The sequence below is a fragment of the Mustela nivalis genome, assembly GCF_964662115.1.
Source record: "Mustela nivalis genome assembly, chromosome: 4".
Taxonomy (NCBI): Eukaryota; Metazoa; Chordata; class Mammalia; order Carnivora; family Mustelidae; genus Mustela; species Mustela nivalis.
In genome coordinates, this window is record NC_139023.1 from 1285301 (window position 1) to 1304748 (window position 19448).

The 19448-nt window shown below is 47.6% G+C and overlaps 1 long non-coding RNA gene across 2 annotated transcripts in view; it reads left to right on the forward strand.

Annotated features, from left to right (window-relative positions):
• The first annotated feature begins 1334 nt into the window (after positions 1-1334).
• The window catches only part of LOC309862543, a 42743-nt gene continuing 24629 nt past the window's right edge, over positions 1335-19448 (forward strand). For both annotated transcript variants that reach the window (XR_014310568.1, XR_014310569.1), the window contains exons 1-2: positions 1335-1493; positions 2289-2573. This is a non-coding gene — a long non-coding RNA (uncharacterized lncRNA). The remainder of the gene's footprint in view (positions 1494-2288; positions 2574-19448) is intronic.

The window sequence follows — 19448 nt, forward strand, 5'->3', positions numbered from 1 at the left end:
GGCCTGGTCACGGAGCAGCTCTGGTCCAGCTCTGTTCCTGCAAAGTCACCTCCACTGTCCGGGGCCACACGTGTGCGGCCGCATCTAGCAACAGGGTCAGTGTGAGGAGAGGGTGCGCCTCTCTTTGCTTTTCCCTGGGGAGGGCGGCTGCGGCTGGCCGGGAGCCCCCCCCCCCCCCCCCCCCCCGCAGCACGCCCCTTGCACCCGCAACTCTCCCGGGTCAGTGAGCGGCGGGGGCAGCCGCGCTTCCCACCTCGGGTCCCGCCGAGGAGCAGGAAACTGGGGAACCGGGTCGTCCTGGCCCGCCTGCCCGTGCGGACCCTCCCTGCCGTCGCCTCCCGCGGTCCAGCCGGGCGCTGTCACCGGTGCCCCCGGGGGGGGGGGGGGTGTCCGCGCCGCTGCCCGCTGCCCCCCGCCCCCGGCGCCGTCGGCCCTCCCGCCACCCCCTCGGCGGGCCCTTCCCTTACCGCGGCGACACCCGGCGGGGACCTGCCCCTCGCTCCACCCGCGGGGGCGGCGGGCGCGGCGCGGGAGGCTAGTTCCGCGGCAGGTGCGCTCGTCCCGGCCCCGGCGCCCCAGGCCGCCCCTCCCAGCCCCCGGCCCGGGCCACCGCCCCCGCTCCTGCTCCGGCTCCTGCTCCCGCTCCTGCTCCCGCACTGGGCGGGGCCGCCTCGGGCGCTGCGGAGGGAGCCCCGCGCTCGTCTATGGCAAAGTTCCTGGCCGAGCTCCTGGGCTGCGCGCTGCCGGCCAAGGGCGCCTCTCCCGCGCCGGAGGTGGGTGCGGGCGGCGTGCGCGGGCCGGGGCCGCGGGAGGGGACCATGGGTCCGGGTGCGGTCCGGGTGCGGGTCCGTGTGCGGGTCCGTGATGTGGTCTAGGTGCGGGTCCGGGTGCGGGTGCGGGTCCGGGGTGCGGGTCCGGGTGCGCTCCGGGTGCGGATCCAGGTGCGGTCTGGGATGTGGTCCGGGTGCGGTGTCTGCCGCGGTTCCGGGTGCGGGTCCTGGTGCGGGTCCGGGTGTGGTCCGTGATGTGGTCCAGGTGCGGTGTCCGCCGTGGGTCCGGGGTGCGGTCCGGGTGCGGGTCCGGGTGCAGTCCGGGTGCAGTCCGGGTGCGGTCCGTGTCCGGGGACGCAGGAGCAGCATCGCCGGCACCTCGGGCCGATGTGGGCAGTCGGTGCGGCCTTCGGGGACCGACGCCGGCCCCGGACCCCGCACGTCCCGCACAGACCGCCATCACACCACTCACCTGAACTGCCTGGGTTGGGGCTAACGGGGGCGGGGGGGGGAGGATGCGGGAGCCCTTCGCGGCGCGCGGGCCTGTCCCATTGAGGCGCTGGGGGCAGCGGCCGTTTATGGGAAACCTATGCCGGCCGCTGGGCCGCGACGGGCTCACAGGGGGCACCACAGCCCCCTTCCCCTCAGGTCTACACTGGGAACAGTGGATCCTTTGTTTCTGTCTACATGAAGGACTGCCCGACACCGAGGCCTTAACCAAAGGTCAGTGGTGGCGACCCTTCCTACAGCCTTACTCAGTGCTCAGGCCGGACAACCGTTCCCACCGCTGCTCCGGGGCCACGCGGTCCACTGCGGCGGCAGTTTCCTGAGGGGCGGGGATGGCAGCACTTGGGGTCCCCCCTCCGCAACGCAGGTCACGCTGCAACGACGCTCCCCTGCCTGCTGCGGAGTCTCTTCTGCCCTTGGCCCCTCTGGGCGCTCCTGCCTTCCGGGGCCTCTGGTCACCGGCTTCCAGTTTAGGGCTCGGCATTGTCCCTGCCCTGTGACCGATCGGGGTCAAGCAGGACGGTTGCGGTAGTAAGGGACGAAGAGCGGAAACCAGACCGACAGGCCTGGGTGCTCCATGGCCTGAAATCTAAAAAAAAGTGAAAAGCCTGAAGACATAAAGCTTTCCAGGCCCGCAGCAAACATCAGCTGTGTTGCTTGGCCCCTTAGCGTCTCTGCGCATTTCCTTTCCTTCTCCGTGGTGGGAGTGTTAGGTCGCACTTGGGGGTCATTCCAGGGAGGTGAGATGCTCCTTTGAAACTTTCTTTCTTTTTCTTTATTGTATTTGGGTTTTTATTTTTATTTATGTATTTTTAAAAGATTCTGTTTTTAAGTAATTTCTATACCTAGCTTGAGGTTCGAACCCACACCCAGAAGATCAAGAGTTTTTTGCTCCACCAACCAAGCCGGCCAGGCAACCCCTGGATCTTTGTTTTTAAATGACCAACCCACACCAAGCGATGTTGTTGTATGTACTGACTTTTGGCTGAATATTCCTGTTTCGTCCTCCAGCCAACAGACGCCCGACCTTGATTTCTTAGAGCAAGTGGCTCTCCACCATTGCTGGTCAGAGGGCAGCTTAAGAAATAGTCAGAGACACACTACGACAATTAAGAAAACGAGTGACTGTTTTGTCTTTCAAGAGCTCCTGGGAAAGGGAATTCCTTCAGCCTCTCCCTCTTGACTCCATGTGTCTTGCTTTGTGTCATTTTCTACCCATGTGGGGGCAGGAGCCTCTGAAGTCTCTGTCTCTCTTCTCTAAAGATGACTGATTCAGCGTTGCTGAACCCCCAGCAGGTACCCCCTTTAATCAGTGTTGCTAGAAGAGTTAAGACATCATCTCTTCCCTACCTATCGGGGAAAATCTGTCCGAACGGGTGTGTAACTGAGTCAGGAGTCTGTTTGGGATTGCTTTCTTCCCAGGCCACACATTCTTACTCATAAAGGAAGAAGCTTTTGTTGCGCTCTCTATATTTGGGAGGGAGAGAAACGTGTAAGAAAGATATTCTTAAACCTTTCTAAATATTCATTTCCCAAAAGCGAAAGTGCTAGGGCGTGAGAAAATTTAGGCAGCTCTGCATCTCCACCAAATGCTCTAATTCTAACTTCGGAGACAACCTTTAGTTCAGGGAGATCAAGAGATGGAGCTTTTCGTAATGAATGGCCTTTGGTTTCATTTTGGTTTGGGGGTGGCCGTGCGCGTGGTTTCTCTGACTCAGGCCAGTGCGGTGTGCGCAGGGGAGATGCTGAGTTCTGACCGGACGTCTCCTGTGTTTGCAGTTGTTCCACGCGGGAGACGGGTGACAGGTTGTGGGGAACACAGGGAGAGAGTCACGGGTTGGAAAACCGGTCCTGTGCGTGCCTTGCGTGTCCCCTTCAGAGGAGAAGGGCGGACGGCGCGCGTTTGACACCCAGCACATGGTCATGACCGGTGTGCTCATCTTCCCTTTACGTTTTCTTAGTATTTAAGTTTACAAACCAAGTCCTTGAGAAGCAGTTTTAGAGTTGCAAGAAAAATGAAAGGATGGCGAGTTTACCTCCGTCACAGCAGTGCCCTGCGCCCTGGGCTAGATTTTTAGAATAATGTTTGTGCCTCGCCAAAGGCAGAGCTGCTGCGGGAAGAGCGGCTTTCTGTGGGTTCTGCTGTCTAGAGAGGCAGGACACTTAAGCACAGGACGGTGGTTTCAGACCTAGCAGGTGCTAGCACACGTGTCCCGTGTGCTTAGCCCGGTGGAGTCTGGCCCTGATGTGCATTCCTGCTCCTGTCAGCTCTGACCTGTTGGGAACCGGCCCCCCAAGCCCCCCACCTCAGCCTCAGCAGCGCTTTTCATTGTGCCTTCCTGAAGTCGGCGATGGGTCTGGCTTCAGAGCAGAAAGAGGCAGGACAATTATATGATCAGAGGCGACTGCGTTTTCTCCTTCCAGGCCCCTTCCCTCAGTCTGCAAACCTGCGTTGCTAGCGCTGCCGTCCTCCATGATCTAACCTGGAGGGGACGTTCAGGAGCCACATCCGCTGGGCAGAGCGCATCTGGCTCTCTGGAAAAGGGGCGTTCAGGGGCGCCTGGGTGGCTCGGGTCGTGATCCCAGGGTCCTGGGATTGAGTCCGCATCGGACTCCTTGCTCAGTAAGGAGCCTGCTCCTCTCTCTCCGATAAATAAATAAAATATTAATAAAAGGGGTATTCGGTTCCGTGCTGCTGCTTATGAATGTGGTCTCTTCCAGAATCGTCACGTCACCCTTCCTGTAGGTTCTGCTTGTTTCCGCTTTCTGGTTTCTGTCTCCACCACTGTTGCTGCCTCACTGTGACGACACCTTTATCTTAGTTCATACATAACACGGTAATAACTGCCACTCATCGTACCTTCTGGTGGGCGCCGTTCTGAGGGCAGAGCACACACCATCTCAGCTCTCTTCCCAGCAGGCCCAATACAGGTGTGAACATCCGTGCTTCACAGACACGAAAATTGGGGTTTACAGAGTTCAAGTAATCGGTTAAGGTCACTCCAGTGATGTACGCTAGAGTGAGGCTCTCAGGGGTCACCTACCTTCTTCAGCTGTGGTTACTTGGTACTTGGTGTTAGGTATGAGGTTAAGTTGTACTGTCAGCCAGGGCTCAGGGTTATTGCCTGAATTGTCCAAGGTTCCTCCCTACTGTCTGGGAGGTAAATCCTGGACTCTGATTCCACAGCGCTGCTCTGACTTACTTGATCTTGTCCTGGCCTCTGACTGCTGCCTCATCTACCCTGTCTTTGGGACCATTGCGAAAGCAATTTTCCTTAATAGCCCAACTCAGCACAGTGTTTATATGTCCCCAGTTCCTTGGTGGTTTGCCCTGGCTTGCAGATGCAAAAGGAGACGCTGCTCCCCTTGACAGTGTGGACAGTCACTGACAGTGTGGATGGTCACTGACACTGTGGATGGTCACTGATAGTGTGGACGGTCACTGACATTGTGGACGGTCACTGACAGTGTGGACGGTCACTGACACCTTGGACGGTCACTGACAGTGTGGACGGTCACTGACACTGTGGACGGTCACTGACAGCGTGGACGGTCACTGATAGTGTGGACGGTCACTGACAGTGTGGACGGTCACTGACACTGTGGACGTCACTGACAGTGTGGACGGTCACTGACAGCGTGGACGGTCACTGACAGCGTGGACGGTCACTGACAGCGTGGACGGTCACTGACACTGTGGACGGTCACTGACACCTTGGACGGTCACTGACAGTGTGGACGGTCACTGACAGTGTGGACGGTCACACTGATTGTGCTCACGCCCTGCAGTTCCTCTCCAGTCTTTCCTTCCTCTTGCCGTACTGCTAGCACTCCAGCAGCTCTTGCCTGCGCCCGTTTCCTGATCATGTCGTCTCACCACCAAGCTGTTGGCTCTGCCCGGAGTGTTCTTCCCCTAAGTCATCTATTGAGTTTCCCTCCTGCAAGGCTTGGTCAGACCCCCTCCAGACCCAGCCCCTCGGACCCAGCCAGCCCTCCACCACAGGCCCACTGAATACTACTGGAGTGTTTCTACAGGAGACCTGTGGCCGCTTTCTGGAGTGGCTTCTCTGTGCTTGGTTTTTTGTCTTCAGTGGAGGTGACAGCAGTGCCACGCGCAGGGCGGGGAGGGTAAAATGGGTTCATGCTGGAAAGTGCATGGTCATCGCTGAGTGCCTTGCCTGTTGTCTGACCTCTTCAGGCTCAAGAGCCCTGCATCTAGCACAGTGTCGTGCACAGCATTTTGCCTCCTTGAGTAACCGATGGGTCAGATTGATCTTCCAGCTCTGAAGGCTGATGGTTTTCCTTGCTCTTAGGCTCCTTGTTGTTTTTCTGAAGTTCCAATTTACCCAGCATCCTGTCTTTTTATGGGCCAAATCTGGCAACCCTCTCACCTGCCCCCTTCCCCTCAGAACCCAGCCTCTAGAGTCCAATCCTACTCCGCTGTAGCAACCCTGTCCCCATCTTTCCCACACAATGGTCCCTCTTGTGACAGAGATGCTGTCCCAGGCCAAGAGAAGCAGCTGTTGGGACCGTGTGTCCCCACTGCCTCACTCGTGTGGAGATGCCGGAGTGAGCGAGATTTCCCCTGCAAGGGTCGGGTGTGCGCGTGTCAGGGCACCGCCGGCGTCCCGTTTCTTCATCCCTCCCGTGTTCACCAGCTCATGCACTCATTCATTCATTTAACAAATGCTATTCAACCCTGGCTTTGTGTTAGGCACTCAGTGAAAGCCTTGCTAAAAGACACGCGAAGGGTTTCAACCGTGACCCACAGTAGGACAGGGATTGCACACTCGCTGCAGTCCTGAGCGCACGTGGCCAGTTATACCTGTAGCACTGAGATTGAGTTTCAAGAGTAATACATTTACTTACGACAGGGACGTACTTTGATCTTTGCAATTCTATTCTTTCCGTTCCATTTCTTCCATTCTGTTAAGAATTAAACAAGGAAAGACCCACTGAATTGATTTCCCGCGTTCTGACTCATAATTTGAAAAGCACTGCTCTGCAGGATGGTGAGATTCTATTTTTACAGAACAATTTGTAGTACCTCATTATCCCAGGACTATACTTACACATTATTACCCTGTATCAGGAGATTTTTGTGGTCTACCGTGGGAAGCCAATCACCATGAATAATATTATTTTGGGGGGAGAAGATATTTTCAGAGTTTCAAACAACTAACTTATCAAATGACCTTTTGTAAATATTCTGCCTCTGAATTGGGTACAAGGTTTGCCATGTTCCCTGAGCCCGCGTTACGATATGCTTCTTATTCAGGACCTTGTAGTTGATTTCTATTTATTTCTCTTTGCATCTACGGACAACAGATGTGCTCCATGGGCTGAATGACTCCTTAGGCTGCATCTGTGGGTCTTTCCAGCTTTATATTTCAATTGACCCCAGCCCTTCTCTCTTGGAAGAACTTACACTTTCAAGCAGGGGTTTTTTTTTTTTTTCCTTCTAATTTGCCTGGTACAGATCTTGATTTTGTCGATTACAATGAGCCCCTTTGTTTAAATGAATCTTTCGTGCTTTCATCCTCTTGGTCATTCTGACGGGCCTCGGCCATCTAAAGAACGAGCCCAGTGGTCAGGCTGTGTTGAAAGCAAATAATTTGGGTGCATAAGGCTGAGCTTCTGTGATTGGACGTCGGTGCACGATCAGAAGGGAGAAGTTTGCTTTGAGAGTAATAGCTCCTGTTGCACAGCTGGGCTTTCGATGGGGGTCATTTGAATTTTAAGCTAACGGGTACCGAGTTTGTCTTGTAAATTCACGATTCAGCTTGTTCGAGGGCCAGCTGGATCGCTCGCTCACGTCTGAGCCATTGTCTACGCACAGGCAACTCTCCTCACCTTTTGTGTTAGCTGCTTTTAAACTCTGCATGCGTTTCACTTATAGGAATATTTGGTCTCTTTATGATTACATCTGTCTAATGGCTTCTTGCTGAGAAACCGTTACATGATTTTTTTCCTTTTTGTATTTTGATAGTAAAGGCTGGTGTTTCCTGTCGGTCAAGTGGCCAGTGCTGGCTGCATGTCTCAAGGGGCAGGAGAAGAGCTTCCCTCCTTGACTGATTTCCTTCCACTTAGTTCTTTCCAGTCTGTGGTAGTCTTCTTGCGCATTATGAATTTCTTTACGTCACAAGTGTTTGATAAAATAGGTCCAGTAGTGACATTTGTACTTAAAAAGTTCTTCCTACTTGGAGTTGCCTACAGAAGTAGCCCGTAACTAAAATGACAACTTTTACTTATCTGAATCTCGTGATGAGTAAGGACTACACTTTCTACCCTTGGAGAATCTTAAATGTATCCTAGGCCCGTTTCTCCAAATGCCTGTAATATAGCAAGTGTCGTGTGACCCTGTCAAACCCAAATGGAGGACTTGTCGCCTCCCAGGACCCACGGGAACCTCCTTCTCCTTTCCAAGCCCATTGGCAGCCAAAAGCACCACACGTCTTCTTACCTAGGGGAGCACTTTGGTGCCGTTTTTGCTTTCTTCCCTTTTCCTTCTCTCTTCGTGAACATCTGTCCGGGGCTTGGGCAGGCGCTTTCCTGCACTGAGAGCTTTCTTTGTACTCCTGTGGGTTGTCCCCGAGCTGACCGGCATTGGTTGAGTACGAACCACGTCCAGGGAGCAGGAGGGTCTGTGGGGGTTTCACAACCAGTGGTGGCAGCTTTGCCTCTGTCAAGCCTTCCTCTTGTCCCCGTTCCCGAATATGCTGCTCGTGCGCTACAACGCTTCGTCATTGTCACTGTCCGGGCAAGCGTCCGTCCACACGACTTTCTGTTTCCACGGGCTCAAGTCTTTAAACTCGGCCTGGGTTATTTCTGAGGTTCTCGCTCAGCGGTCCTGCTCCGCCGGGCTGACCGCTTCCTGCCGTTGACTGTCCTCAGGGGTCCTCTCGGGTCAAACACAAATTCTTCCTCCGGGGCCTGCTCGTCCTGTGACACGATGGCCTCTCTTCATTCTTTCCGCTCTTCCCGGTGAAACCCTACGCAGTCTTCAGGGCCGCCGTGAAGGTCCGGCCCCTCGCGAAGGCTTCTCCAGTTGCGGGAGGTGGCCGAGAGCATGCGGGCCGGAGATCCGGATCTTTGTGTTCCGGGCCTGGCTCCTCCACCTCGTAGCTGTGTGACCTCTGAGAACATACTAATTTGTATCTCGCTTTCATTTTCCGTGAAAGTGGAACGACAGTCCTAACTATCTCATGGAGTTTTATGAAGATTAAACAAGACGACTCCAGTAAGACACTCAGCGTAGTGTTTGCCTGTGGGTCATCGACACATAAAACAACCAGGGCAATGGCGATGACGATAGTCCTGTACTTCCCCTTGATCCCAGTGCGCTGCGGCACCTCTCTCCTTCCACCGTCGTAGGACACACCTTTTCCATTTCTGAATTCTCTACAGTGCCGAGGACAACATAGGTACACAATCCGTGTTCATTAGTTTTGAAAACATGCCATATGCTGTTTTAGCAAAATCTGAGAATTAATTTATTTCTGAATAGATTTAATTGTGTCTTATGGAAGTGTGACTGCCACTGTCCTTTTGTGACTTGCCCCCTAATCTGTGGGATGTTTACTGCTGCTAACTTGGGCTGCAGCTGTACAAATGTTGATATTATATTTTTTTACGTACAACTCTGGCAGAAGGAATACTTGACAAATGTGCCAGTTATAGATTCCATTTAAATGAAGTTCAACCGTAGATTGAAATATAATTAAACACAGAGTATTTTTTAGTTTTCAGTTGGTTTGCAAACATGTGTCCTCCAAATAAGTCAAGTGAGGCAAATCCGTGCTTTAAGTCAAGATTTTAGTCATCAGACTTCTGTGCTGCGTGTGTTGGTGGAGAATTCTGGCTGGGAGTCAGGTTAGCTTATTCTAAAATTAATTTACTCCCAAGAACACTTACCCAGTGGGCTTTCTTATCGTATTTCCAGCGGGAAAGAGGGAGTAATGATGCCCCGTTTCTCTGGAAACTCTGTTGGATGGCCTGAAAGCATGGAGATTTACTTTCATGGAGATTATTTGAACTTGGCTGAAAGTCAAGTGAGGAGCCTGCAGAGAGGCACACGGGGCTGAAGCGGCCGCATTATGCATTGCAAAGAACCTGCACCAGGAGTCTTAGGATTTGGATTCTGAGCCTGGCTCATCTCCGCACCGGCTGAATGCTCTTGAGGGAAATATCCTTACCTCTCTGAGTGTCCATCTTTATAGCTCTAAAGTGAAAGTAGTAATATTCAGTTTGCTTTACTCATAGAGATGATGTGAAGCTCCAGAATGGTAATAAATGTGGAAGTCCTTTATACATTGTCCGCCCTACACAGATGTGAGTTGTGATGATGCGATGACTGATGCTGTGAGGGGTGTGCAGAGACATAAGGCGGGTCCTCGGCATCCCAGGCGCGCAGGGTCTGCTGGGGAACCGATGGGCAAGGACGGTGTGGATGGCCAGGACAGAAATGCTTCCACTTGAAGCGCACAGAAGGAAATAGGAAGTAGTCGTGATTTACAGCTAGAGCTTTAACCCCTGGGCAGGCAGTCCTGGAATCTACTTATATCTAGAGATTTCCTTAAAGAGTAAAGCACTTGCTCAGGATAAAACGTAAATGAGTTTATGAGTGAAATTCTATCGACATAGGGGAGGGCGGGAGCAGATAGCAGTGGCAGGAGGAATTGCAAGGAGGGGTTGCTGGGCTCTGAAGACGGTTCGAGAGTCTAGGATTGTAGATTGTAGAAACATAGAGTGAGAGTCTAGGATTGTAGATTGTAGAAACATAGAGTGGCTGTTGCTTGAACTCCCTGCCCTTTCCCTCTGTCTCCTGAGCATAGACACCCTGTTCAGAAGACAGAACTTGGCCCCGCAGCAGAATCATCACACACTGTTTCCGAGAGCAGAACTCAGAGAAGGGAGCCCTTTCAGTTCACGAGGGGCGCTGACGGCTGAGGCAGAGTGAGGACGGTGGTCCCCTGGCGGAGCCGTTCTGGTTTACTGGTAACCGGGAGCCAGCAAGTCCTTTCTTTGCTGCCTGGGCTGGTTCCCGAGCTCACATGATGTAATCCCTCCGGAGGACGCCTACCAGTACTGAAAAAGTGGGATCCTTGGAAGAGAATCTGATGTTCTCAGGATGGAGGTGGGCTTATGTGGCCAGCAAAATTTGGGTATGTTGTAAGGTTTCATCTGTAACCACATTTAGGTGCAGAATGTTGGTCCATATACTCCTCCTTAATCAGTGTTCTTTCCTATTCCGTTCTTGAATTAGTGTATAGCTTTTGTGAAATCTAATGCCCCAGGGCTTTTTTTTTTTTTTTTTTTTTTGTCCAACAAATTCCATGTTAGCCAAATTCCATGTGTGTTACAGTGTATTGTATGTCTGTTAGAGAAAGCAGGGTGGTGTGGGAGAGCTCAGAGACACATACAGAGCCACACCCAGACGGGAAGACACACAGCAGCTTGCTTCTGGAATGGCCATGATGATTAAACCACACGACCAGGGGTTACAATGCATCCAGAATCTCCCTGGCTTTATTTACCAACTAGGCTCCAAAGCCTTAAATATGCCACGTACGTACATGAGACTGAGTGTGTGGGACACTTTTCAGGGGCTCACAAACCAACCCTCTTTTCTTTTGCATTTCTCTTTTGCCTCCTTCCTCTCTTCCAGCTTAGGAAGGTCCTTGCTAAGAACCTGTGACATAGCTCTGTGCGGTTTCATTTTCTCCATCTCACTCTGCAAATAGAAACCGATTTCATTTTTTCTCATGTATAAAGAAATAGTGCATCTGATTTCACAGGCCAGAAAGAGATGATTGGAAGGCATCCAGCCAGGCCCTGGGGAACCCCCTAAAATTATCCTCTACCTTATGGACCGTCCAGATTGTTTGTATGTGTGGCTAGGGAAGAAGGGGGCAGGGAAGTGGGATTTGGGAAATAAAATTTTCTCATGCCCAGATGCTGTGAGTGAGTCAGATGGCTGGGTGAGGACCCTGACGCCTCCTGTGATTTTTAGGAGTTCATTTGCTCGGTGCCAGGTTTGGATGTCCAAGCAGCTGGGCGAACCCCCCGGGGGTTCCTAGTGAATTCAGCCCCCTCTCTGCACATTGTGTGGACTTGCCTTATGTGCGAATACTTCCTAGATAAGTGGGTTTCTTTACGGCTGCCTCTTTGATTTGGAATTGCTGTGGGCTAGAGAGATGAAGAAATATACTCTCAGTTACTAGCTGAATTGAGGGATAATGGACAATAATATGAGTTCTTTTGAATTTACCAAAACACCTTACACACATAATTTTATTAGAAATGGAAAACCAGTAGGGGATTATTTTACTCTATTTATGGATGGAAAAACTAGGGAACAGGGAATTAAGAAATACTATCTTTAGAAAACAGCTTGGGTCTAAAATTGTCTAACCAACTTTGCACCTAATAAAAATAATTTACCAACTTTTCTATATGTAACTTCCTCCTTCATAGGATTAAGAAGATGGCACTATAAAAATACCACCAATTGAGGGGTACCTGGGTGGCTCAGTCAGTTAAGTGTCTGCCCTTGGCTCAGGTCCTGATTTCAGGGTCCTGGGATCCATCCCTATGTTGGGCTCTCTGCTCAGTGGGCAGTCTCTTTTTCCCTCTCGCTCTGCCTCCTCCCCACCGCTTGTGCTCTCTCTCTCAAATAAATAAATGCAATCTTTAAAAAGACCACCACCAACTAAAATCATTACTATGAAATTCTATGCAAAAACCACAAAGTGGTACTAAAAACTGGAAAGTATCTTACCTCAAATACAGTTTGGAACAATGCAAGGTATGCCTAAGTACCATAAAATATTATTAGTTAAATGAAAAATTAGGGCCTCCTGGCTGGGTCAGTTGGTAGAACATGGGATTCTTGATCTCAATGTCATGAGTTCAAGCCTCACATTGGGAACAAAGTTTGCGTTAAAAAAAGAAAATGAATGAAGGGACGCTTGGGTGGCTCAGTTGGTTAAGCAGCTGCCTTCGGCTCAGGTCATGATCCCAGGGTCCTGGGATCGAGTCCCACATCGGGCTCCTTGCTTGACAGGGAGCCTGCTTCTCCCTCTGCCTCTGCCTGCCTCTTTGTCTGCCTGTGCTCGCTCTCTCTCTCTCCCTCTGTCTCTGGCAAATAAATAAATAAAATCTTTAAAAAAAGAGAATGAAAAACGAATTCCTTGTTAATACAGTTTTTCTTCCCATTTCTGGCCTTGGTGATAAATGTGGTAACAAATGGGAGCACCTTTGGTTATCTCTTTCCAAAATCATTTCAAGCCCTTCTTTGTCCCACAACATTAGCATAAATCCCGCCTGCTATTTCTAACTGCCCCCACCTCTTCCTTCAAGTTCCTTATATCACTGGATGAGTATTTCATTCCTTATATCGTTCCTTAGATCATGGAGCCAAGCCGTGAACTACAAAGAATAATTCGATTTTTCTTTCTCAACCGTTCCCAAGGCATAGCATGTCAGGATGTTTGCCCAGGATTTTAGGCTAAGGGTCTCCTGTCCTGCCGGTGGCTGCGTGTTCTCAGTAGAAGAGAATAATCAACACATTTTGTGGCAGAGTGCTTTCTAGATTGTAAAGCACCGCAACTGAATCCGCTTATGGTTCTCAGAGAATTATTATCCCCACTGGACAGACTTAGAAGCTGAGGTTCAGAGAGGTAAGCAAACAATAACCCCAGAGAACAACGGAGCTAGGTCTTCAGCGCTAGCCCTTCTGTTCCCAGGCGCCCCCACTCTTCCTGGGGCAACCTGCGGTGTGAGTTGTAATGCCCTCACCAGTGGAAGGGAGCGGTAGTAACTCTTGCGTTGGAGAGAGAGCTCCAGCGCAAAAGTTGATGCTTCCCACTCCCTGTATCTTTCGTGATATTAAAGACTGACTTTAAAAAAAAAATGAAATACATAACATTATATTAGTTTCAGGTGTACAACAAAGCAATTTGATATTTGCACATATTGTGAAATGATGACCACAGTAAGTGTAGTTAACATCTGTCACCATGCAAAGTGACTGACTATATTTTTTCCTTGTGATGAGAAGTTGTAGGATTTACTCTTAGTAACTTTCAGACTCGCTCTGGTCAGCATGCTGTGTACAGTACGTCCCAGGATTTATCTATTTTATAACTGGAAGTTTGTATTTTTTTTTTTTTAAAGATTTTATTTATTTTTCAGAGACAGAGGGAGAGAGCGCGAGCGAGCACAGGCAGACAGAGAGGCAGGCAGAGGCAGAGGGAGAAGCAGGCTCCCTGCCGAGCAAGGAGCCCGATGCGGGACTCGATCCCAGGACGCTGGGATCATGACCTGAGCCGAAGGCAGCTGCTTAACCAACTGAGCCACCCAGGCGTCCCTGGAAGTTTGTATTTTTTGACTGTCTTTGTCCGTTTGCCTACCCCAGCCTCTGGCCATCACCCGTCTGTTCTCTGTATCTATGAATCTATGAGCTGCTTCTTCTGTTTCTTCTACTTTTTTTTTGTTTCCACACAAAAGTGGGATGATATGATATTTTTCTTTCTCTGTCTCTGACCTATTTCACTTAATACAGTGCTCCAAGATCCATTTATGTTGGACAAATAGCACAATTTCATCCTTTTTTAATGGCTGAATATACATCACATTGTCTTTGTCTATTTGTCTGTCAGTGGACACTCAAGCTGTTTCCATACTTTGGCTATTGTAAATAATGCTGCAGTGATCATGGAAGTGAAAATTTGTTTTGAGTTAGTGTTTTTGTTTTCTTTGGATAAATACCCAACTGGAATTGCTGGGTCACTTGGTAGGTGTAGTTTAAATTTTGAGGAACCTCCATACTGTTTCCCATAGTGGCAGCACCTGTCTCTTGTCTTTTGGTAATGGCTGCCTTTTGATGATTACCTTCTGGAGTGTAGCTGGATCTTTATTCTGTCACTCGTCATTTATTATTCGTGTAACCATAGGCAAATTACTTAACTTTGCTAAGCTCAACGTCTTCATTTATAAAGCGAAGACAGTAATTGTTATAAGGGTTAAATGAGAAAATACATGTGAAGAGTTAAGCACTATGCTTGGCACATAATTAAGATTAGATGTTACCTTTCTTATTTTTCCACTTTGTAACACTTTAGCGTCGTTCCTGCTGTATTAATTATGTGGAGGTGGTCGATTTTGAGTGGACATGTGGTGGCTGTGGAGAAAGCTCCGCTACAGAAAGCTCCTATTCTATACTTTTTCTCTGGCCCACATGGAAAGCAAATTAGATGCCCCAGCCCTAGTGATGAGAAAAGATTGGTTTAATTTCTATCTTTCTTGGGTAAATAAATCAATGTGTACTTTTCTTTCTGAAGTCTCTTGCCTATAACATACTGTGCTCTGCTGATTACTCATTGAGCGAGTATTTATTTAATCAGTTATGTGTCCTAGATGTGTGCGTGCTATTGTACGGATTCGAAAAGAAACACTCTGCCCCAGCTTACTTGAGGAGGGATTGGTTTCTAAGCTTACTTGAGGAGGGATTGGTTTCTAAGTGTAAAAACAGAGGACTATTCTGAACTGGGTGTGTGGTGGAAAACCAGTATGCCTATTTTAGGGAAAAGATTTCACAGACTAAATCTTCCCAGCATGCTTCCAAGTGCTGTGACAACCCCTAAAAATATTTGTCAAAAGAAGAAGTCAACTTCAGAAGAAATTCTCCTTTTCCAGATTGATGCTATAAATAGGCAGAATAAGTTATTTGTGTCTTACAACTTTTTGAGACATAGCAACGATTAAAAATGGTAAAAAGGTGGCATTATATCTGGGGTCACATCAAAACCTGCCCATTATCGTATTTTTTAAAAATTTTGTTTTGTAGTGCCTTAGGCAAGTTATTTTCTGCATATGTAAAATGCTCTAAGGAAAAATACCTCACTGGGCTGTTATGCAGATTATATGAGATATGATGTAAAAGCACTAGGCACAGCACGTGGTCGCAAGTATCCAATTAGCAATAGTTTTCTTTCCGCGTTGGTGGATATGCTCCTTGTCTTTGTAGAGCAGAGGTTCCGACGAGGCCTGCTTTGGCAGCTCCTCCTCCCGTCATCTCCTCTTAGTCTTTCCCCTGGAGCGTTTCAGTTCCGTGTGCAGCTCAGCGCGGCCTTACATGCATAGTCCATCCAAGAGTTAACAACGCCGTGCTCCAGCCTTTCTCGTTTCCTGGAGCTACTTAATCAGAGAAATCACTGTGGCCCTTTCCACGTAACTCATTGATGTCCAGAGCAACTAATTAGAGAGAGGGAGTATAGAAAATCAATCTTTACTAACATCGACATTTCTTCCAATTTAAGCAATTCGTTTGCTTACATTCTTTGTGAAAACCTGTTGAGATCTAAAATTATCCCAGATGACTACATTAGAGAGTCCTAATGGGTTTTAAACATTAGAATAAAGATGATTTGGACATTAAATACATAGTCAGAATTGGGAAGGGACCCAGCATATTCCACGAGCTCAGTAGACAAGTCGTCTGTACTCATGACATCATTGAAGAAGTCTCCTCTCAAGTTAGGAGGCAGTCAACTCTTTGAGAATGTAGCCTACCTAGGGGGAAGAGGTTTGTGGTCGGTGGTTCCCTTTGCACCTCTAGTTCTTGATCCTTCTCCTCTCTGTTCTCGGAAGCCAACCTGTATGAAATATATCCACGGGGTTCTCTTGGCTTCAGCTTTTAACTGGACTTGGCCAATGGGGATCATTGGTCATAGATGGAGGGAGTGGAGATTGTGAGGGCAGGGCGTTAATTACCTCAACTCCCTATATGCACCTTGAGATGCAAGGTCAATCTGAGTTGGCTGTGTCCCTCTACTTACGATCACCCTCCTGTAAGGTGGTCCTGTCCATGGAGCCCACCCCTTGCAGCTCTCCCTTCTCTTGTTACTTTATGCGTGTGGGCCGGGTGCCTAATGGGACATGTTACTGGCCCTAAATATTGTACTATGCCTTGTGGTTTTTCTTATAGCCTTTCTGTATCTTTGTAAATAGCCAAAATTTTACTGAATTTTTCTTAAATTACCCAATTTGAATATGTCATCTATTTCCTATTAGAACTTCAAATGATAGAGAACAGTAGCAACTTCTTCTTGAAAGATAGAGTGACTCTCTGAATTACTGGTTTGAAAAAAAAATTCTGCCAATTCATAAAAATTCTGTGTGCCTCATCACATATTCAGGTAAAAGTGGGTAAATTCACAAGAATGGCATATAATGGTGTGGCTTGTGTTGGTTGTGTTTTGTAGTTGAATGGATGTCATTTGGGTTGAATGAGAACAGTATTAGAAGTTCAATGAATGCCAGTGTCTTAAAAGAGTTAGAGATGAGTAGAAGCTGGGTGAATTGCATCTTAGCTTCTTAGCTTGCACGTGAGGAATCTGAATCGCCTGGAAGTTAGATGAGTTGCCCAAGGTCAAATAATTAGTATGTGGCAAAGCTGGGTCTTGTGCCACGTCTTGCAACTCTAAGGCTAGTGATTGTTTTAGTGCTCCAAATTGTGGAAAAGAGTTAAATTTCGTTTTCATTATGCAAAATACATGGCTTTGACTTTAATTGGTCAGCTTGCAACGAACCAGAAATGTACTCCAGTGGAGAATTGCGGGTTTGATTTGTTTTTAAATAGGAAATTAAGTGCAAGGAAGGAATTTCAGTTTACAATGACCCATCTGTCACAGCAGCTCAGCCAAACAGAACAATGTTATAAAGATGTTAACATTGTTTTAGAATTTGTTTATTCATAAGGGAATTTTTTGCCATATAGTATTTTTAATTTCAGAAAATATGGTCTGTAGTATTGCTGAGTGATGAATTATAAAGATATTCAGAAAAAATAGTAAATCCTTTTAATAGTTTATTATTAAAGGAGTTTTGGGGAGGGGGGCCTGGGTGGCTCAGTGGGTTAAGCCTCTGCCTTTGGCTCAGGTCATGATCTCAGAGTCCTGGGATCGAGTCCCGCATCGGGCTTTCTGCTCAGCAGGGAGCCAACTTCCTCTCTCTCTCTGCCTGCCTCTCTGCCTGCTTGTGATCTCTCTCTCTGTCAAATAAATAAAATCTTTAAAAAAGGAGTTTTGGAGAAACTGGTCTCACTGTTTTATACTAGAGAAATATTTTATTTTCTATTATATATACTGTGTATGTACCCAGATAATTGGAATAATTGTTACGTGGAAGGTGTCAGTATCTCTGCCCTTAGAATAGCAACAACCTAATGCAGGGGATATGAGATAGAGATTATATCCAAACTGGAAAATAAACGGTAAAATTTTCTGTCTAAGCCAACTGTTAGGAGGGCCTACAAGATAACCCCTTCAATTAAAGTGTAAGTCCCTGAAGTCCAGGGTAAAAACTTACATTTCTTTCATGGTAGGTGGGGAAAATGATATTTAGTAGATATTTGACAAATAAATAAATGAAATCACAAAGGTGTTCTTGTAGGATTTTAGGAGTAAGAAGGGAGTTTGGTCCAATCTGCTTTTTTTATCCAGTTCATAGTTACAAGGTTAGATGGTTTATACGTTGGGAATATTACTTTCCTATATACATTGTATATGTGAGGACAAAAGTTTTTTCCTATTTAGGTTTGAATATAGAAAAATTAGATTGTCAATTCAGTATTGTCTCTTTAATAAATAAAAAAGTGAAACTTTTTATGTAAACAAATCAATAGCAAGTTGATTTAAATCTATTTTACTATGAAACATCATCAATTTTCTCATACAGAAAACCTTGAAAATTAATAAATCTAAGCAGTTTATTGGCTTTAGTTTTTGTGTTTTGATACTGACCCATGATAACAATAACTAACACCAGTCGAATGTATCAGTTTTCCTTACAGTTTTGAAATACAGTAAGATGGTCTTTGCTGTAATTCTGCTTTCCTCGATAATGCTGCATATTACTGTATTACATGCATATTTTAGAATTTTGAACTATTGATATGCCTCTGTGTAATGTAGGTAGGTGCCATTCCCCTTAAAACATAAATAGGTCCTTGTTTTTGTAATGTCAAGATTGGCTCAATTATCTTTTGAAAGGTGGAGCTTTCAGAGAGACGGATTTGTTGACCATTATTTAATGGTCAACTCTATGCTCATCCAGACATGAAAATTCCATTTCGACACTGATATTTCCTCCAAAAAGAAAGTTATGAGAAGTTACACCATGGTCCTCCAGAGAGACTGCTCAATGCTCCCTTATCACTTATTCTATCAAATTAATTTTCTTCCTCACTTGACCCCAACGTGGAGGACCACAGATCTGACAGGTCACCGGACCGACACTGGGCCATACCTTCGAGGGGAGGATTCTTAGTGCGCACGTGTCCGTCTCTTTCTCCTTCTTCCTCCCAACAAGGAAGGCCACTGTGGAAACACACAGCTGACCCTCTCATTTCTCTTTTTCTCTCTTTCCCTTCCGTGTTGTGCGGTAGACACCTGTTCCTCAGAGGAGGTCCAGCGAGCTTTCTTGCTATGTCTAGATTCTCTTCATTCCACAGAGCAGCGGAGATGGAGTTCTTGTCCTAACGGGAAGATGAACACGAGACCATGAGAAGAACTATGTTGATTCCTTCACTGTTGTGTCTCTAGAACTAGCAATGTTTCCTGAGTAGCAGTGTGGTAGAACTAACACACTAATGAACAAATGCATAAAGCCATGCCATACCTTGTCCAAGAACTTCCTCTTCCCCCACAATCAGGGAAACTTGAAAAACATTCTATACTCCACATGTGTGCATACTAAAGGATGTAAAATACCGTTTTGGTGGACTTCTTCCTCCTTTCTCTTTGGCCTTGAAGTCTTGCAGATTTGACTTTCATATTAACCTGACTTCATCTGCTTTCAGATATTGAGGACAGATAGGAAGTTCTGTTATCATCACCTAATATGATTTGTCCTTCTTTGGAGAAGGCTCTGGACCCTGAAATACCTTAGGATAACATTGGTTATAAATTATAAGATCTGTTATGATAGAAACTTTAACATTGTTTAAATTGCTTAAACCTCCATCAGAAAGGATGAATACCCAACTTTTGTAGCAACATGGACGGGACTGGAAGAGATGATGCTGAGTGAAATAAGTCAAGCAGAGAGAGTCAATTATCATATGGTTTCACTTATTTGTGGAGCATAACAAATAGCATGGAGGACATG